The sequence below is a fragment of the Seriola aureovittata genome, chromosome 14, assembly GCF_021018895.1.
Source record: "Seriola aureovittata isolate HTS-2021-v1 ecotype China chromosome 14, ASM2101889v1, whole genome shotgun sequence".
NCBI classification, from domain to species: Eukaryota; Metazoa; Chordata; class Actinopteri; order Carangiformes; family Carangidae; genus Seriola; species Seriola aureovittata.
The window spans coordinates 11,155,599-11,178,161 of record NC_079377.1 but is presented as its reverse complement, the minus strand read 5'-3'; the positions used below and the strand labels follow the sequence as shown (position 1 = coordinate 11,178,161).

Below are 22,563 nucleotides of genomic sequence, written 5' to 3'. Positions count from 1 at the left end.
GAAAAACTGTACATGGTCTAAACACGCTGTCCCTCACAAGCTGTTGTCACTCTTCACCGCCCTGTGCTGTAAAAGATTTGATAGGATGTGTGTCACTGGATTATCTCGCCTACATTCCCCCCAGGCTTTCATTGTAGGTCTGTGACATGGGCACGGGCGTTTAGTGCGACTCCCAAGTGTCACTGGCAGAACAGCAGGACCCCGCAAAGCTCCAGGAAACACCATCTATCATTGTCATAAGACCAATCATCCACATCAGCAGGGCCTTTCTTCCTACAGGAACCGTGACACCCATTAAAGCAGTCTCGCTGACCCTGTTCTGGTATATATAATTTCTCTGTTATCTTCTCATTATTCTTTTATTTTTTTTGTTTCTGTGGTTAATATCATCTATATATCAGCATGCGGTGTAAAAGTCACTACCAAATTTGTTTAGTTTGGTTCTGCTTTTAGAAAACGCAATGTTGAAACCATGGTAATTGGCCTCTGATGAAACTGCTCATAACCTCAGGGCAGAGTTTAAGTTAAGTGGTAATTGCCTGCGAGATATTTGGGCACTTTATAGTGCAGATAAAAGTCGGGGTCATTTGAAATCACAATTGTTTGATTGTCCCACTTTGTTCTTCACCAGATTAGGAACTGTTTGCATGATAAGAGTTATTGGATATTGGAGCTTCAATATTTGCCAACTATTGAGGGTTCTTGCTGTAATGAACTCAATGTAACCAGAATCATGAGAGGAAATGGAACCCCTGGGGGGGAGTGGGGGGCCCTGAAAGAAAGAGGAAGTCCATTTCTTTATTGAAGAGAGGCCACCGGGGTAATGTAGGGGAAGAGAGCAAAATATCTGACATTTAAGAAAAGTTCAGAAAGCAAATATGACGAAGGTGAGATGGAAAAGTGTGAATAAAGTTCTCACCGCAGCTAATAAAATCTCAGATGCATCTGTGCAAGTTTCACAAAAAGTCCTACTCCTGTTTGAAATAATGTATAAATAAAGTTAACCTGCTTAATTTTGCTATTATTAAAACAGACACAGTATCCAGTGAGATACAGTCTGAAGAGGTCTCATCTTTGTGCATGAAATGACAGCTGGACGCAAGAAACTGCAGATGATTAGCTCAGTATCATGTTGATTGGATCTGAATTCTACGCAGTAAACACTGAGCCACTCCTCTGCACCCATCATGTGATATGACTACACAGACAGGGTGATATTCTAAATAAATAAATAACTACAATTCTGATAGCAATATAAATTTTTAAGATGTCTGCTGCGCCACAGATGGCTCCAGCCTCAGATGTACACATTTATGATGAAAATACAGACAAATTCAAGCTTTTTAATGTATGTACAGATGTGTATGAAGAGGCTATAATTATACAAATCTTCTTTAATTGCATCTTAACAACAAGCCCATAGCCATTCCTGTTATTTGTGTAAACCTAATATGGTGAGTCTGTCACAACCTTTAGGGCTGCAGGCTGCTATGTCCAGTTATTTAAGGTGAAAATACTTGGCAAGAAAAAATTCTGAGTGGTGTTGAAGTGAAAATTCACCAGCTACAGTGCCTAGTGAGCCAAGAAGTTAATTTCAAGCCATGCTGGCAGTACACAAATGAAATGCAGTTTGTTTTGGTCAGTTAAAGGGTTTTCATGAGCCTATATTCCTTGCATGCTTGTATATCACTTTACACAGCCTGGAGCTCAACCATGAAATTCAACTACAAAATGTAAAATTACTGGTCAATCAAAACTGCACATCCCCAATCTCACTGCACTGAGGGTTCTTACAAGATGTTCACAAGCCTTAGAGTAGCCTACATACTGAGCTTTCTGCCCACACTGCTCCCGCGTTCCCGCAGCTTGTTAATGCAGATTTCCAACAAGGAGAAACCCTCGGCTTTATTCTCTCGGTGCAGATCATGAAACAGGACGTTAGCTCATTCGGTTTGATGAAGCCTGCCCGCTTTGGCTTACCCAGTGTGATAGTGCCTTGGCCAACGTCTGTGCAAAGATGTGCTCCGGCTGTGCACATCTGGAGTAATCCACCTGCACCTCTGGAGAGAGGTTCAATTCAGGGCACGCAGCCATCTCTCCCCTGAGCCGTGTTGAAACAGCTTACAAGCAGGATCATGCATCATTTTCTTTGGTTGTCCAAGCAGCAAATGGACAATGTCATCATATGTGTCAGTCATTTGAGAAGCCCAGTGGCCCAGCATTTGAATTTGATTTCAGAAAACAATGATGGCAAACATTTCTTAATCCCAGGATATGAATGCTTTGTGGCATGCACGTTTTTTATTTATTTATTTATTTTATCCTGCTCTATTGCACAAATATTTGCCATCTCATGTTTGTATTTTTATTATTACGATTATCATTTGGCTAAATATTTAACTTTTATATACGCAGAGTTACATTAACTTCAATAAATTGTGTGTATCAATCATAAATGAGCACATGGCTGCAGAAGACAGCTGTATTGCCCCAAGCGGGAGAATAACTGCTCTATGCACTGTCCTTTTCGAAGCATTCGCTGGGAGGGGCCGTGTTGAACAGCAGAGCAAGAAAACATCCTCCAGCCTAACAGCCATAAACAGGATTGATGTCTGCGACCAAGATGTTTGACTTTATCCAGTCGAGCTTGAGAGGGATCATTCGGCTTCATTGAGCTGTGCTGAGGTTTTGATAGAATTGTTTTTGCCATAATAATTTCTTTACCTGTTGCCAGACATTATCACAGGACAGCATGCAAATGGAGGGTTGGATGAAAGCTAGTGCCTTTAGCGTATAAGCTAAATTATGAGATGCCCTCTAGCTCTGGGCAGCAGCATTTCTTATTGGAAAAGAGTTGTGAGAGATGTGAAGTAAACTTTTCTCTTCCCAAAGGTAAAGTGTAATAACAACACTTAAAAAAGTGTGGATATAGACATAACACATTACAATAATATTCAATTCCATTATTCATGGTCCACTTTATCTAACATGACTTTTCTACACTCAGTGTTGGGGAGAATTCAACTGATAGAGTGACCACTTACACAGAGGAAAAACAAAATAATGAAAATAATATATGAACAATATATGAATTCCAAGTATCCAAGAATGACTGTGCCAAAACTTTGCTTTCACTTCAGGTTCAGTTGTAAAACTCTGCGTCTTGGGATGTTAAACAAACCTCAAGTCAGAAAGTTTCCATATTGTTTTTTTTTTTTTTTTTGGTTGGGGGGAAAAAAGGATAAAGCATAAATCTGCCTCACACTCTGCACTCACATAAAAATTAAATGATGCTTACATTATTTGAGGCCATAAGAGGTAGTTGACTTCATCCCAGTGTTTATGAATCCACTTTGTATTTGTTTAGCAGTGCGGTGGGAGGTATTAGAATGGTGCAATATTGGAACATAATGAGGGAACACTGTTTGGACCATAGGATGCATCTGGTCCTGTAAATATGGCCTCATATTCCTTGGTAGCAACTCAAAATGCATTGCAGCCATGGGACCTATTGTCTCTCATGAGTTGGCTGTCTATACTATTACAGGGCCACCACCATCATGTTAAACAGTCTGCGACAGTCATTGCATTTTGAATGCAGTCTTTTATTTCTCTGGACTGAGGCCCACCTGGGTTTAGAAAATGGCCAAAAGAATTCATTTTTTTCTGTTGCTCAGAGGTGCAGGTTATATGTGCTTTTTATACGAACGTTTTATGCCATATTGTCATGATTCTGTCATTGATTGTCTCATTCATGCATGTTCCTTTACAAAACAATTAAACGATTTGATGTAATATAGTAGCACAGTCTGCAAATACTTAATAACTGCATCACTGAAGAAAGACACTTTCCTTTATCTATGTTTCAGAAAAATGAGATGTCCTTGCTCTCCCCGATAATTGTGCGGAACAACCTGGTTAATGTGTCACTTTAAAGATTTTATAGGTGCCGGTGCACAGAAACAATCTACACTGAGACTTGCTATTATTTAATATTCACCTCTCTGCCAGCTGAAATGTGTTTGGTGTTTTTCGAGGGAGAGGCAGGTGCAAAGGTTTGGCCGGAGTCCCAATTGATTTTCATCTTTGTGAGCGACATTTATGCAGTGCGTGTTATAATGTGCAGCCCCGGTCTGGCTCGGTTTCCTCACCGCTGGGCAAACTGTGCTACTGGAGTGTGCATGGAAATGAGCTTGTGGTATAATCTGTGGCGGTATCGGCACACATCCTTGCACTCAGACATCTCCCAGCCTCTGCATATACAAAGAAGTTGGTTAAGCGCTACCTGCGCACACTTATTCAACACCCATTGAGGGCAAATAAGAAAAGAGGGGATCAACTATTTATCCTAAAACTTCCTCTCCAAAATGAATGAATGAATGAATGAATGAATTTTAAATACATAATTAACCTACATTCTGTTATATTGCTTTATCATATTATTTCCAGAAACCGGATGTAACAGAGACAGAGATTAATAATACTTTTTTTTTTTCTTCTACTGTCCTTAACTCATTACTGTGTCAGAAGAATATGGATTTGTTGAATTGCAAATATTATAAAGCTTCTATTCAAATTTGATTCCAGATGAAATATTGCTTGCAGGTTTTCTATGAGAATGAGAGCACAAAAACTTCACTACTTAAAAGCAGAAAAGCAGTAAAATAAGAGACAGCAAATATGAAAGGCTAGGACCCTGTTTCCCAGAACTCCAACAGCGCTATTTGCATAATATAAAGTCTCCTCGATAACGCACCTTGAATGTCTGCAACATTTGCCCGAACCTTTTGCACGTCACGTGAACACATCCAGTGATGCTTTGACTCCTGCAGTCTCACCAATTGCCTTTCTCCCCCATCTCTCCCTCTCATCACCTCATTTTAACCTCACATAGGATCTCACAAACAAAAGCTAACAAGTTTCTCTGTCATTTAATTGTCATTAGTGCTTCGGATAAATAGATCCTGGAGGAGCGACTGCATATAATTAAGTAAATGTTATCAACTTCTGTAGTAATTTAACATTGCTGATTCCATGTCCTGGGTGAGTACTTGATTGTAATCAAAAGTTCCTTATCTAATCACTGCCTTACAGATTAGACCAAGTTATGCCAAATTAGGTTTCAGGCTGGAAGGTTTGGAACAGACTGCCCTGTGCCCAGCAGTGACTATCGTGTTAAGTGTAACAGAACACAATCGATTTGAGACTATGACAAGCAGATTTGAAAAGATGATCAATGGGAACCCTTGGTACTAACGAGCCAAATGTTGGTTTCAGGGTGGCTTTCGGGGAGATTTTTCTAATATCCCGCTGAGATAAACTTTTCACTTAAAAGCAATTTATTCTTATAAATAATGAAAAATTAATGGGATGAATCTTATATTGGGAGGGGATGTACAAATGGCCATTTAAAAAAAAAATATATATATATTTTTCATCAACATGAGCAGAAAACTGCACGTTTAGTGAGTGATAGCAGTGAGTAGATCAACTGATCATGCAGATGATGCAGACATGCAGAAGCAATCATACCTCTAACTCACAGTGACATGTTTACTCTGAGCCCCTGAAGAATCATGGGCACCAGTGCGCTGGAGCCGCAGCCTCGATCACTAATGCACCATGTAAGGGAATCCTGTTTGAAAAAAAAAAAATAGCCTCAACAGTAATATTTAGACTAATTTCAGGCTCGATTTCTATGTTTGCAGTTCACCTCAAATTACTGAGCGTATTTGTAATTACTTAGTACTTCAATAAAATCATGCCCGAAATAGATAAAGAGAAAAAAAGAAAGAAAGAAAACTGAATCAGCATTTCCTGTTGCATGTCAATTGCTGAAAGGATAATGAATAATTAACAAGCTCCATTTAATGCTAGAAGAATGCAGATGAAAATGCCTTGCCACATACCTAAAGAAATGTATACCCTACATTAATATATATTGGAACTGGAGTAGAACACATTAATATAGATTGGTGTTTTCTATATGGGTCAGTTTAACTGGTCAAATGTCATTAATGTAACCCGGATTTATGAACATCGCTGTCTAGTTTTCTAGGCAGCTCCCTGAGTTTTAGTTAGGTCACAGCCTATTTACAAGAGAACTATACACAGAAACGATCCAGATATGGAGATGTGATACACATCACTGGAAATAGTGAGAAGTAAATGGCATTCTGTGGAGAATGAATAACAATTGTTTTCAGCTGCAAATGACTACTTTACAAAGGATGAAAGTGTTGTGTTGTCATACTCTACTTACGCATAGCATCATCTTAAGAGTGTCATCTCAAGAGTGTATTATTTTTTTGCTGGGCTCCATTCAATCTACCAGGCTTTGTGAATTGAGTTCCATATCCTGTGAAATTGTTTCTCTTTGTTACTGCCCTCCAACACTGTCCCTGATATTTCATCAATGTCTTACAATTTTGAAGCTTGGGTGCTTCCCTATTTTTCCAGTTTTGCTATTTGAGCTTCTTATAAACAAATGATGAAAACAGAATTTTGCCTCCAGTTGGGTATCTTATTTTACCAACTTTTTGAAAGAGACAAATCATTGGTGAAAATGCAACTCTATAATTACGAGGTCTTGAAATCCATCTTTCAATGTTCTCCCAAGTCTTTCCAATTTCATCACAATACCACACATTGTGTATGAGAGAGTCACTCTGAGTGCCACATTTTAAACATCCATCTGAGGAATTATGTCTCTACTAATCTCCACTACTTTATACTGAATTAGATTTAGATTTTCATTGCTGGCCATTTTTATGAGAGCTATAAACATTCCCTCCATCTTTTTATTTTGTATCTACCATCCACCATACCAAAATCTTTCTTCTCCATTGCTCTCAGCTTTGGTAAGACTATTGTGTACAGCAGTGCTGCATTTCCACAATACAACGCCATCATCCCCATTAAAACATGTTCAATAGCCACCAAAAATGTATGTATTTTTTTCATATCATAAATGTCTATCTTATATATGATGCCTTTTAATATAATTACCCACATAGTACCCAGAAATATTACATAATCATTGTATCATTAAAGATGTTTCTAAAGACTTTTTTTTTTTGAATGGAGAAATAATAATAATAATTTTTCCTAAATGATTGAATGATGATTCAGAAAAAGTCAAATGCAAACTTGCTCAATTCAGTATGGTATACAATCAATATGGTATGGGTCTTTGCTGCTACAGCCTTACTTTAATTATTTATTTTAATTGTAAGGGAAAATTGGTCTGGATGGTATAGACCGGTGGTTTATGGTAGCTAATGTTCACTTATGTTTGCAAACATTAGATGTTTCTTTTTAAGTAACATTACCTCAGCTATAGCTGACTTTTTTTTCTACTTGTGCTGTTATTTGGTACTCTGCTGTTTCTGTGTTTCTGCTTGTGGTTCCAGTGGTTGCTTTTCTGTAGAAATCAGTACATAATGGTTGCTACAAACCTGCAGATAAATTATATTTCTTAGTAATAATGTAATTTCAGAATAGAAAAGGGCATTTTTCGGACCATTTTCCATTAATATGTTTACATGTGAAGAGGAGGTAAATTTCGGATAAAAGATGAACACTGTTTACTTCCTTTAAGCCATGTAAACAAATAAGGTCTCTATCACATCCGCTTCTGTGAGATCCTTTTCTCTATTATGAATGCATGAGGACACAAAGAGAAAGAGAGAGCACAGTGGAAATGTGTCTATCACAATTAAGCTACTTCAAAGAGCAGTCTCTGTCACCACTGTGGGCTTTTTGGCTGCTTAAGAGGAGAAGACAGCTTCCCTTGAAACTCGCATTGTTTTTTTGACAAATCATGGGTGAATGTCATGTGCTTTCAAATTCTGCTTGGCATACAAAAGCAAAAGCTCTGAACAGGTACACACGACCCTTGTAATCACCTCAGCGGGAATTCAAAACATTAGTGAGGCACCGAAAGAAGGCAACTTGAAAGCCTTTGCTGTTGCATTGAAGCTTTGAAATAAATGTAAGGGGAAAATTCCTGCATAGTACTTTTACATTGCACTTGTTGGTGAAATAATATATTCACTTATTAACGCTTCCTTGCTATGTATTCTATTTTTCAAGCATGAACTACTGAAGGATATTTCCCACCCTCCCCAATGAAAAAAGAAAGCCAGTGAGCCACAGTATTGTCCCCACTCTGACGTTATGCTTTTTATGCTCCCTCAACAGGTATTATCTGTTTACGGCTCTCACTCCTGGGACCCAGTAAATATTGTTATTTTAGCACTCTGCAGCCTCCGAGCTGTTCAACAAGCCTCACTCTTCATTGGATAAAAGCAAAATGTGTTTGTCTCGTCTCTGCCACTGGAACTCTAGGAATGAATTATGAACAAGGAATACAAACCAACCAGCTACAACCACAATGTTTAGACACCTGCGTGTAGAGTCAAGTACACCACTCATCACCTCCTGCCCACAACTAGAGATGGGTTAGTTTACATTAAAAATTAATGTCCCATTATGCCCCCAGGGCCATTGTTGCTAACCTTGGTTGCAGATACAGGCTGCACAGCGTCCTCGGGGAAGGACCTGTGCCACCTGGAGTTACTTGGCTGACCTAAATCCTGGGAAACAGTGGTAGAGCCTGCTGTGACTCACCTTCTGTCTTTTGGTCTCAGCATATAGCAGGCAGACTAACTGCTATTGTGTATGCTCTATGAATCCTTTTGTGCAGCCTATTGGAGCTATAGTATGAAAAGTAATGACTTATAAGGTGACCTAGATTTATGTTTTACCTTCAGAACAGCCGGTTTTCTCTGAAATGAATGGAGGTTACTGCATACGATGAAATCTTTTGCTTATGAAAGCCTTTTTGAAGTGACACTTCCTGCCCCTACAGAAACTTAATATTATGTCCCTCAAGGTAAAAGGAATTTAGAAAACCACAGTGTGTTAAAGGTTCAAACAGATGGTCAGTATTAATCTACTGATATTAACTAGCGGTTTTAAAAACATAGCTTCAATAACCTTTTTTTTAAAAAATATATTCTTTTGGGCTTTTTATGCCTTTATGATAGCACAGTAGAGAGAGACAGGAAATGGGGAGGCAGAGAGAGGGGGAATGACATGCAGCAAAGGGCCGTCCGATGCAGGATTTGAACTGGGGCTGACTGCAGCGAGGACTGTAGCCTCTACATATGGGGCGCCTGCTCTACCCACTGCGCCACTCGACGCCCCAGCTTCAATAACCTTTAAGGACAATAAAGAATATGCGTTGCATGTACAAGTTATTTCTAATAGTTTATATGTAAGTACAAATTGATCAATGTCCTTAAAGCATCAAATGCTTATTCTGATGCCTCAAAATTCTTACACTCTGATATTGCTCAAATAATGGAATAATAAAATATGTTGCATACTATATGCATGCCATATGAATGACTGGATGACTTAACTCTAGAACTGACTTATATCAGCAATATAAAAGTATTAATAATAAAATCAAGTGTAACCTGAATTTTACTGTTGTATTTGACTGAGGAGAAGGTAATTTAAATACTTCATATATTGTTGAATTATTCAACTTGTAGCAATGCATTGCATTTTATATCATATATCATATGCTCATTATATGTATTGTATGTAAAATTGGAATTTAGAAAATTACCAGTAACTATATGTGTTAAATGCAGTGGAGTGCGAAGTTCAAACTTTCTCTGTGAATGGTAGTGGAATAGAAGTAAAAAGTAGCATTCAATAGTAATAACCAAAGAACAAGAAGGAAGGCTACTGAAAAAGTGTACAGTACTTGAATAAATGTTTACATTCTACCAAGGCACTTAAGTAATATGTTTGAAACGAACAAAAAACAAGCTGAATGTCATCTGAATTATAAAAATGAAAGGTGAAAGAGGTCAGTGGATAAAATTCCAGAATTAAACAGGATCTAGGACGAACCCTTGAGGTTCTCCACACTCACAGTAATTTGTGCTAATCGTTGCAAGGAGGTCTCTACGCCTACAGAAAACTACCTTGAATTGTAAACATCTTCAAGAGCTATGTCAGCAATGATTATAGTTTTTTTCAGTTTTGATCAGCATTGGTCAGGATTGTGATAAATTGCATCAAAAGAAACATTTGACTGCTAAATGCAGATCAGATTAGTAAAATTAAGGTGACAGAATCTCTTTGGTGGAAAACCTTTAATACATTTAATAAATATTCAATGCTTGTGAAGGCTATCCTCTGTTTAAATTTCAGTTTCTCTGCATTGTGTGGGGTCAGACTTTTGTTCTCTGCTGTAGGTTATTTGTAAATAGGTCAGTAAGTGATTAACCAGGCTTTTTAACATAAAAGATATATTAAAAAAGATACAATACCCAGGGACCTATTGAGATTTTGCTGATAGCTGCCAGTTTGTGATACTGTGATATAATTTAATTTCCAGCAGGAAAAAATGCAACACTTTCTGTGTTTCAGAGGTTTGGCTCATGTCATGAACTTTTATAACATAAAAATGAATTAACAATATAAAAAAATGATATATTAGTGTGTACAACGAGCTTATTTATCCTCACAACATCATTCTTTTGATCTCTGTCATGGTGGCCAAAAACTGCTGAATGAACGTGCTCTTCTCTGCAAACATTGCCAGCTGCGACTCCGAGGAAACATACAGTATTCCTCCATCTGGCTACTCACCACACAGTGTTCATGATTTATCACCGTCAAACACATTCAAATGTATTTTCTCAGAATCAGAATCAGAAAACCTTTAATTATACCCTCAGGGATAATTGTTTATCCTAAAAGACAAAAAAAACAAAATAAAAAAATACTTCTACTCACAACAGCATGTGCAATATCTATTAATATTAATATTTGCCATCCAGATCCTGAATGGGAATAATCAAATTCAGTCAATTTAAAAATGATAAAGAGGGAGAACAAAAAAACAACTTTTTTTTTTTAAGTACTTGTTAAAGATAATGTAAAAGAGTGTCCCATTTCCTGTACTTCTTCATTGAGGTGAGCATTGAAGTGGATAATTAAATGTAAACTGCCCAGTGTAATTTGTCATGTCATGTGTAGGACCCAAGGCATTTTCACAGCGAGCAGATGCTACTCAGCACTTCTCTAGCAAAAATTTTTCATATGGGTCACAGTTTCCTTTGCTGTTGTTCATGCCAGATGGCTAAATTAGAGGGTTTTGCCTTTCAAAACCACCTTTGTGTGCATTTTAATAGCTTATAAGTGTAACATTAAAGAGAGCCCAGAACATACAGGTGCCTTTGAGCAAAACAGTTGACCCTCAGTTACTTATATTACTGGCCAGACACTGGATGTAAACATACTGGGTAAAAAATGAAGCAGTAAAAAGATGACGGTAAAACAAAACCATCTTAAAATAAAACCTCTTATATAAGCAGCAGTGGGTGTTTAGCTTGTCCATCTAATCTTAAATTGATATAAATTCTGTTTTAGTGCACTTAGTGCTTTAGCAAGAGAGTCTAAATGCAGATCTTTAGGTGGAGGAGGAGTGTTAACACATTGCACCAACAACAGCTTACAGTTTGATTCTTATGGTTCATATATTTTTTGAAATAATGACCATTAAAACCATGAACCAAAAACAACTCTTGGATTTTTTAGATGTAGACAAATTAAATTCATTTCAAAGGGAAGGGAAAGAGGTGATTTTACTGGTTATAACTGCAACAGCTGCATTCCTGTGGCTATTCCTGTCGAGACCAAATTCAATTGCCACAAATCAGGCCAATCAAGTCCGTTGGCTCTGAGTTTTGACGTGATTCACAAAAATAAAGCCATTAATTGCACTATATTTAGTAGACTGATTAGCAAATTAAGAGCAAATAAGCGAAGATGTCCATATATTTTATTTCCATTACTTGGTTAAAGTAATGTTCCTTATTTCCTCAAAAGCAGAACATGTGGATACTGTAAATATTAGTGGGCAGACTGGGAGAATTTTATTTTATTTATAATTTACAGTATTTGCAGATAGATTAATTCATTCACAGCTAAAACACAGCTTAAACCTCTTAAATATGAAGACTATCTTTGGTGTAGCCCGCAGCATGACTGACGCATGCAGGATATTTTTAAAATATTCTTTTGATTTACCTTGAATGAGATACTCTGAGCAAAATATGTTGCCTGCTGTGAAACCTATGTAACCTCTTTTGTTACTTGGTGCATCAATTACAGGAAATCTGCCTGTGATCACATTTTGACCACTTTTATTGAAACACCAAAAGGAAATGTACAAACTAAAAATAATCAGAGCTGACACATTCTGAGTCCCATGTAAACACTGACTGTGTTTTTGTTCTTCTCCTCAGTCATTTGCATCCAGTCACTTCTGACTGGCAAAGAATGTATATGTGACTGTAATGATTTTTGTCATTGCAATTCCCAATATCTGACACTACAGCAAAACTGAAGATGACGTTGAATTTTCTTCAACCAATCAGACATACATGTTTGAAATGAAGCTCCTTGGCTTTCTGTTCATCTTTGGCTATTATGGGATATATTTAGAGTTGCTTGCAATCACAAAGGAAGACACATACACTCCAAAACAGTCCTACTATAAATGCACTTGCTTGCCAAGTGATCTTTTACATTTTTGTAAAAGGTTTTTGCAGATTCAAACGGTTTCATTTGACAGACCAAGACAATATTTCTTCAGTAGGAAGATGTTCCAATATAAACTGCACACAGCAAAGATGTGAATTATCCAGAGTAACTGGGACACATGTGCAACAAAATGAAAACAAAATTGTGGTCCATCACTTGTAAGTGGTTTGTGGTGTGTTTGTTTGTTCTGCAATTTAGCTGAAAATGAAAATCTGAAAATTATGAGACATGTTCATATTTAGGAAAGAGCAGGAAAACCAAGGACACGTCATCATTTAAGAAAGAAATGTAAAATATAAATGTAAAACTTATATCTTTTTGTATTCAATGCTGGTTAATCTAAGGTATATTAATGACGTACACACAATATTATGCATTTTTAGTGTTCTTTGTGGATAAAAATTAATTTGTTTATAGATTATTATTGATTATATTTTTTTCATTCAACTTTTTTTTTCCTCAAGCACCAAATAAAATTGAATCGCTGATCGTATATACTGTACTATGCAGAACGTGGTTAACTATTTTCCTTTCATATGTCATCTTCATATAAGTTTTTGCAGTCAAGAAAAATAGCCATGTTTATAGATTACAGTCTGTGGATATGCTGTATTTTGTTCCACTTTCCACAGAAAGTATGAACTCTGCCCAGAATATTATCTGTTTTAATCTGTATGACTGTTGCAAAATGGTCGCTGTAGAAGGAAGGCATTGGAACTGTGAGAACCTGACATTGATGGCTTTCTGAATTCAAAATAAACTCTAGCAGTGCTAGAAATATCGAGACGTGATGTCGCATCATCAACATTTGACCAGATATATGCAGTAATAAAAACCACTTGACTTTCAGCTATTTTAAATGTTGGCTTTATTTGAGGTTGAGAATTTTACAGTGAATAATAAATGTAACTCTAGATTAAGTAAGCCTTTGGTCATCTTTTATCCTGTTATCTTTTAGTCATTAGGCCCTGCAGACCTAATTTGTCAATCGTGCCAGAGTAAGCCCCCGTCTTAAAGATTGGTGGTTGTGTGCAGGCAGAACATCTGCAGTTATTGATCCACCAGACTCAAATGCCCCTCTGATCCATATCACAGTAGGGCCTTATCAGTGACATACAGGGATTTTCTGATGCTTATAGTCTCCACTGAAGTTTAATGCATGAATGCCTGAAAGGCTACGAGATTAAGCAACTTCTCTTTAAAGCGGAAGCACAGAACAACCCGATATTAAAATATGTTAATGATATGTAAAATTGATGTAAACTGAAGTGTTTGATACAACATCACAGAGTCTCCATGCATTTTATTGCCCTCAGTGGACTTGGCCTTATAGTCCAGCTCTTGCAGATTACGATACTTTGCATGTGTAAACTGCAGGAAATTTCAAAAGAAACTTTTAAATATATGAAAGATTCTTTGTGCTTGAAGGAATTAAGATATGCACCGTGAAGGAGGTGCAGAGCACGGCTTATTAAGGTTAATAAAGTGTGCGCTTGTATGCCAAGGTATACCGTACATAGTAAGTCAACTAAGCGCTTAAGTTGGCAGAAGCTTGGTCAGGAGAATCAAACATGTTGCAGCTTCCATGTTGAATTATCTTTAGTATAACCAGGTAGATCAGGGAGTATAAGCTCTCTTTCCCTCAGTGGCTCAAATCTTTTCCCCATAAAGCTCGAGCCTGTCCATCTGTTCCATTGCATCTCAAAGTCTCAAGTGTATTCAGGGTTGCTGACTCTGATCGATTCGGAGCTAGCGTTTTGAGTTAGCTAGCTTAGCAAAGATGACTGCCTCTTAAACGCCTTCTTGGAAGCCCTTCAAATTGACTTATCAGGAAACGGTGTTCAGTAGCTCACTGACTTACGACTGCTGCTGGTTTTGTCTTGTAAGAGAGGCCAGTCACTATCTATCAATACATACATTTTGTGTTTTCAAATTCAAAGCTTCACCCTCAACTCTCTTCCCTCTACTGAAACCCCTACAGAGAACTACCTTTTTTTTTTCTCTGGCTTGCATTCTTAACTGTCATATAAAACACTGTTCTCATTCCCAGCATTCCTTTGAAGGCAGAGCTGGGTCAGGACTCCATTCCATTACAATAAAATGCCTGTGGTCAGATGCCCTGCTCCTTTCCATAGCGACGTACTCTTTGGATGCACAAGATGCAGCTGTTCTCACAACAATGTCACCTCTCATTTTCTCTCTTTATACTCCCGTCTTCATTTTCTTTCCATCTCTTGTCTCCTTTCTGCCTAGAAATCTTAGCATTGATTATTTCATTATGATGTTATTGCAGAAACCTGAAGCCACCTCATAAGATACTGAGAGATTACAGAATTGCAGGAGCCATTAAACATCTCTCCAACCTAATGTTTGCGCGGCAAAAACATGAAGAAGCAGGAATTATTAAAAAATGTAAAAAGATATCATTTACCGCTGATGTCTTTGTAGAAAATACACCACTAAACTTATGTATCCATGTGAATCTTTTAATTTGTGTTTATTTACACAACAAAGGGTCTCCCAATGATTTATATCAGGTCGTTTGAATTCAGGAAGATGAGTATCAATCCACTTGGTTTCTTTTTCTATTACATCTCATAATTTCAATGTTTTTTATCCTGATTACAGCGTTCCCTTTGAACAGAGACATCACAGCTATGAGGTAGGTTCTCCAGTGCAAATAAAGCTATGGCACTGAATTTCTAGAGTTACGCTTCCAATCTGACATGGGCATATCAAGGACACTGTCACAGTTATACAATATTATTTGTGTTGTGACCCTACCGGAAAATTATCTATGAAAGCTTTAAATGTTGAGCATAGAGAGCAGCGGAGGGCATGTCACATGTTTACGCAAACCATAAAATACTTGAATAAGGATATCACATCAAAGAGAATATGCAGTCTATTCAGGAAATACACAGGAAGAATGTTCTTAAAAACATCAGCTATTTTACACAATGAATGAATCTAATGTATATTTTGTATATTTCTCGTTCTTAAACAATATTTAAACTCCCAATGGTTTCAGCCACAGTGTATTCCCTAATGTGTTATTTGTTATAAGAGTATTTCATCAAAATTTCATTTTTTGACTATCTCTATGTTTATATCTGATAAATATCAGACAAGAATTGCATGATTTGCTTTACAGCTTGCAATCTTTACCAGTCGCTTAAGTAAATTCAAATTTGGACAAAGAGGAGGAAGTCTGAGTGGAGGTGGGATAAGCAAATGGCAACCACAAATGCCGAAACATCTTGAGGAATAATTATATTGACTTTATATTTTTAGAGAGGGGATGAGATTTTAAGAACAGATTTGTTTTTGTTTTTTTTATAAATAGACTTTCCAAGATCCCAGAGTTTTCCTTCCTGAACAACAACATTTGTCATTGCCTTATAAAATGACATGACCATTACAAAAACATGTTATATGAGGGGCTTTCTGATCATATTTATAAAACTAAAACCACTTAGTCAGGGTTGGGAAAGGTTGTGTTTAAGGTTAGAATAAACCAGAGAAAGTCAAACACAACTATTTATGCTGGTGGCATAATACCTCAGAGAGAGGACAGTCAGTATTCACACAACTGCAAGAGGCCAGGAGGACTAATATATATCATTTTAACCATTTGAATAAATAACCTACACTGCTGTTTTTCTAATGAAGAAGGTTTCCAGTGGCCACTTGTGGTACTATTTCTCTAGGCACTTTGGCAAAGGCATCACATTTTGGCGATGGCTGTGGCCACATGGCTTGCTGCCTTCTGCTGGAATCCGGGCTAAACATAACGTATGCCCTCCATCACAATGAAGCGCTTGTCATTGGTTGATTTCTGTCACTGTAACATTAGCATTAACAGTAGTCAGACTCAAGATGGTTTAAACATGAATTTAAGCTAGAAATATATATAAAAGAAAAAACAGAAAGTGAATAATAATTTACTCTGATAATGTTAATGTTGGTGTTCCTGTTTATTTTTTGTCTCTATAGATAAAAGTTTAGCACTGACACCTGCACTAATGAGTCATAAAAACACACTGAATTGAAATGAATGTCCTGAGGTGACAGAAAGACACTGTAGGACTTCATAATCGTCACATATTATAATGTTCCCTTTTTTGTTTTTAAGGCCAGTGACTCATTGGCATCATAGTCTGTAGTTTCATATAAAATATTAATGTGTCTCTGCAAGTCTTTTAAGTCTAGCCAAGTTAACACTTGCAGCACACCTAAACCCCATATCAAACGGCAGCAGCTGCAGAGAAGCCCCAAGCCACCTCAGCTTAATCCAATTTGACTGGCCATCACTGTGGGCGATGCTGGATGGAACATTATGTGAGGTGGATAGAGCTTTTTACTCTGCATTAGTGGAAAGGGATTTATCAGTCCACTTTTGACTTTGCTGTGAAAAAATAAATTGGTCAAACGCTAATATTTACACTGTTATGTCCTACCACAGGCTCATTTCACTGATAAAATGAATAATCTGGCCTTCCTTGATATTAGTGACATACAAAGAAGAGACTGGGTGGAAATCATGGGTCTGTGTTTGACAGGTGTTTTTTTATATTTTCACTATCATACAATCGATTTATCATTAGAAAACAGAAATTGTTCAAGAAAGATCTCACACTATTGCAAATGATTTGACCTTGAAAGGTGATTGGTTGACTGGCTTTATTTTTTTTAATTTTTTAAAGGGCAGATGCACAAGTTGGACAACCTTGCATTTCTGTTGCCTGGATGCTTCACAGCCTGCACATGATCTGGAAACTGGTGAATTGTCTGAGGAGTCTGAGCTCCGGTGACAGAGAAGGTGCAGAAATAAGCTTTTAGCTAATCCATGCCAAACATATCAGACATCTGTCACTTGCAGCGCCGGCCAGCCTTCTGCTTCGCAAGGCTCATTTGGCACCTGAAAGTAAAGATTTCGGAGACAATCTTCAGATTACGCTGCCATACATCTCTCTCTGCACTTTCATGGTGCATGTACGGTATTCACGCTGCTAACATATTGGGGGTCCCTGTGGTTTGAATGTCAGAGAGATGCTTGTCCCAAGCGACAGAGTTAAGTTACAGTCAGCCAAACGATAGGATGCACTATCGGGAGATAATGTTACTTACCTGAGCTGCAGCACTGTGAAAACAAATAAGATGTGAACAGATGCGGAAGCAGTGTGGCATTGTGATGACCTCAAAACAAGTAATTAGCACCATGGAATTTCTATGTGAGAGAAAATATGGCATAACCTTGCGCTATCATAGACAACAACAACAACACCACCAACAGAAAAAAAAAAAAAAAACACAAGCTGGTTTTGTTCAATTACTTCCACACACTCAAAACATATTTTATATTCTGTCACGTCTTGCTCTCTCTCTGTTTCCCTCTCTCGCTCTCTCATAACAGATGGTGAGAGGGATTCACTCGTGGGTCATATGCACACAGAGAACAGGTAGCGTGTACAGTAGTAACTCAATTCACTTCACTGCAGTGTCATGGAAGAGTGTGTGTGTTTTTTTTTTTGTTTTTTTTTTTCACAACAGCTCAATTTGAAGAACAAAAGTTTGCTTAATGGGATAGGCTATAATCTGAACAGCGCTTGACACGGTTGTGTTAGCACGGTAACTGTTGCTTCCTAAGTGAGCACTAATTATCAGAAATAGATGCTGTGTGATAATGGCTGCATTACAGGTGCCCCTTGTATGTGCAGCCGTGGGCTTTTCCTCATTAAAATATTGCAGTAGAATTAGTTGGAATGGCAAAGAAATAACAAAGAAAAGACAGACAGCAGTGCGGTAAACCCAATTATCTGTATCATGTTACAATTTAGTCCATATTGGAGATATCCCAGCTCCAGAAGAACAAAAAAAAAAAATCCAACAAAGTAGACAGAAGACTGGTAAATCAGCCTTAAAAAGCACCTGGGAGTGAAACTAGTGTAATATGCTGATAGAGAGCAGCTAACAGGGATTATGTAATGTTGTGTAGACGGTTCATTTGACAATGATGTCTTAAGGAGGCTCCAATAGGTTTTCGCTTTCACCTTAAGCCCCCTCCCCACCTCCCCTATTAAGTGAGTTCAATTGGTTCGCCTGAGCAAATTGTATTCCTTTAAATCGAGAAATAGAAACATAATCTTGTTCCCAAACTGGGAGCTTATTAAAAGCAGGGAGATTCAGTGTGCCTGGGCAATGTAAAACTGAAAAGCTTTGGCACCCTCTGCTGTTAAAGTGATTTCCAGATGGCAGCTATTTACACACAGACCTGCTGTAGTGATGCAGACATGGCAGAGGGCAGGAGGAATGTCGAGCAGACTGACAAAAAGAAAGATGAAAAAAAAAAAAAAAAAGGTCCTCTGTGAGATTTCAGGATGCTGTCATGCTCTAATTAATTCTACTGTTGAGGAGCTTTTGTTATTATTTTTTATTTTGAGGTGGGTTGTGTCTCATCTTGATTAACATTTGACTGATTTGAAGGGTTATCTCTTATTCATCAGAGGAATCTGCAATTTTCATTCCAATTTAAAACCAGTGAAAAAGAGCAGAAATTTCTCTCTAGTTTTGTTTGTTGCTCAAAGTTCTTTCCCAAAGGTGCATCAGACTAATTGTTGCTGTTTGGTATTTTCATATTCTTCTAATACCTTGCAGCTTTCCTTACGCTCCCAGGAGCACCGCACATTTGCTGAGCTGTTAATTTGTCGGGGGCAGCGCTTTGCCCACATGGTGTATAGTGTGCTCTGGTTATCTGGGGGTGAACTAAGACAAACATTAATTGGTGGCACTAGATCCTGTGCTCCATACCTGCTGTGAGCCCCGCGCCACGCTTCGGTGTGGCAACCCCATCATCCTTCCCATCCGAAATCTCCTCTGACAGGGCCAGCAGCACCGAGCTCCTGGTTATCATTTATCATCCCAGCAGATTGGCTCATGTAACACGCGGCAGACTGATGGGTCATCTTCATGCTGGGGACCTGGCTGGAGTAGAGCCGTGGCAAGTTGTCTGCATGATTGGAGAGCTGAGAAATGGAGAGGAGGGCTTGTCATTAAAGAGAGAGGAGGGAGCCTTCTAATTCATCCCGCTAGTCATCGGTGTGTAGTATAAGTGCTTCAGACAGCTCTGATATCGTATTAGCACACCTGCGCAGGCCCCAAGAGGAAAGAATAGGACTTCGTAGTGGTGTTCCTCACCAGCTCCCTCGGAGATGTACACCAGAGATTACCCCATTAATATATCCCACTACTCACTGGAAGGGGGGTGGGGTGGGGGTGGTATCCTGCACATCTGTAGGATACCACAGGTGGCCTCCCCTCCACACAGGGAGGTACCCTGATGGTTTTTTCAGGGCTCATCAGCTCCATTGAGAATATCTGGTGGGCTTTGTGGGCCGGGGCTGACACCTGCAGTGTTATATACTCCTTACAAGCCATCCAATCACTTTCCCCATTTTAAGCTCAATGTTCAGCCAATGTTTTTTGCTTTTTGTTTTTTTGGACATAAAACAACACTTTTCATCTTCACCTCAGTTCATTTCTTGTGAATACGTCAAGATGATCAAAGGACGGAGGCTGACAGGTCATCATTAAGTCATAATCTGCCCAGAAACCCCCCTATGTTATTCTTAAGATTTCACTGCAAAGCAATAAATACATACTTATGAGCATGGATTATTGTTTTGCAAAGGTCAAAACCAACACACCAACTAATCAGTGATGTCATGGAGAGATGCAAGCTGCTCCATCAACCAGGAGGTGACTTTGCGGACTCATGGGGATATTTCCTGTAGCCTCTACACATTAATGAGCTTAATTTCATAGCAATGCTCAACTAGGGAATATCTCTCTCCCTTGAACGTCACCATGGATACTGACTCTTATTCAGTGTTAATGGGACAGACATGGACAGTTTTGCTTTGATGACAAATTGAAGTATTGGCTGGCTTTCATGTTTTTTAGAGGAAATATGGTCTTCGACACAAGTCTGGATTTCACTGTCCAAGTTTATAGCAGTAATATAAACTATGATTTAAAGTGGATTTTTACTTTAATGGAAATTACTTTTGCATCTCACTTTTTTGGCATTCAGAAGCTCAGCTGTCTCACTGTTACTCATCTCCTGGGATGGACACACTCTGACAGGTCCCGCTCAATATTGCAAGGTGAGTGAATTGTGCTAGATATTATTACGGATTTAATAAACTAAGGTAGTGCACAAACAATAATTTGAGCAGGAGTGGGCCTGTAAAAATGTAATACTGAGGATTGTATTATTACTATTCATATTAGAAAATACATTTTAATACATTCTAAATCTAATTACTTTTAAGTCCTAAATCTGTCAGAACTCACTTACCCACTCTGATGCAGCATATATATGTTCAACTAGTTACTATAATTTAAATGCTGGTGCAGGAAATTGTCTGCAAAGTTGTGTGGTGCGATTTAAATGGACTGTCTGGTTTGTGATGACAGAGGCACAGTTTACCATGGCCATTCATGCTGTTGAAAGCAGCTCTCTGGGCAGATGTGATCAGCGGAGGCAGAGTCTCCCTCCAGCTCAGATTGACAAGCCAGACCAGACTCAGGAGATGGATATCACAAGGGACAGCTGAGATGCAGGAAACCAGTGGTGCAGGCAGTTTTCAGCCAGCCTCATTACAGTGGACAGGTTTATCCAGGCAATTGCTCCTCAGACAAGGTGGACTCCAAAGCACTAATTGTGTAATGCAGTACAGGATGACGATTATGATACATCTCCCTGGTGTAAAAAAAAAAAAAAAATGACTGTAAACAGTTGGGATGTTTGAATTTACCAGAGCAAAACAAGGAAATGTGAGAGCTATATTATTAGTGGCATGTTATGGCGTGAGCAGATATATTGTTTGATGCATTTGCAAACCAAATTTCTTTATGTACAATCTCAGACCGGCAGCATTAGTCAAAGCAAAACTGTGAAACAGTTAAGTGGACAATTTATTCAAACTGTGTACACTACTATTGCAATCACAATTAGTGTAATGAAGGAAACATCTTGTCTGCAATTTGCTCATTCACCCCGTCTTGTAACCGTGCATTGTTTAATGCTTGTCTACTACTTAACATAAAAGCATCAGATCAGTTACAGCCCTATGCACGATCCGTCTGCATTTCAGTATTCTCTCATGTGCCTCATTCACCATGGCAAGAGTATAATCTCTGAGCATTAATCTTTATTATTCAGCAGAGCCACTGCAGAATCCAAATCACCAACCATATACTCAAGGTCATGGTTTAAAAAAAAAAAAAAATAAGGAAGCAAGAATGAAAAAAGGAAAGAGACATCTTACACAGATTAATAAATCAAAGTGTATGCCCCAATCAAAATGTAAGTAGAACACTCAATATTGATTGAGGTGCCCTTATTTTTCTTGGTAAAATACTGAATACAGATGTCATTACACATCGGAGGAAACTAAAGGAATTCAAATGAAATATGTTTGCTTTACACTGTCTACTTTTTTTTTTTTTTTAATGAATCAGGCGATTGATTCTGAGGCTACTGTTCCCTGGGAACGCAAACTGCCCAAGACAAGCAGTTGTCTGTAAACCTGCTCTGAGAGCAGACAGATCACTGGTCAATTTACTGATTGGACACTCATATTATGTGTGCTGAGCAGCAGTCAATACTGACCACGTACAATACACACAATTAATTTCTCAAAATCACACGAGGAACATTGTCAAAGAGATGCTAGAGGAAAGGGGGACTGTATTATAATTCAAGCTCTTGTTGTACCTTACAATGGAACAACATTCATTTTCTGACAGTTTTCCTAATTTGCCCCTTTCTATAGACATTACTTGCAGCTATAATTGACCATTCACTGAAGCCCTCCTCTGAACAATGATTGTCCAATCATAATTTAGAAACCATAACTAGGTCCA

General features: G+C 38.1%; 1 long non-coding RNA gene across 1 annotated transcript in view; it reads right to left on the bottom strand.

Moving 5' to 3' along the window:
- Nucleotides 1-17,176: 17,176 nt before the first annotated feature.
- The window catches only part of LOC130180961 (uncharacterized), a 67,431-nt gene continuing 62,044 nt past the window's right edge, over nucleotides 17,177-22,563 (bottom strand). Inside the window, exons 3-4 of the long non-coding RNA XR_008829498.1 lie at nucleotides 19,444-19,658; nucleotides 17,177-17,554 (exon numbers count right to left, since the gene is read on the bottom strand). This is a non-coding gene — a long non-coding RNA (uncharacterized LOC130180961). The remainder of the gene's footprint in view (nucleotides 17,555-19,443; nucleotides 19,659-22,563) is intronic.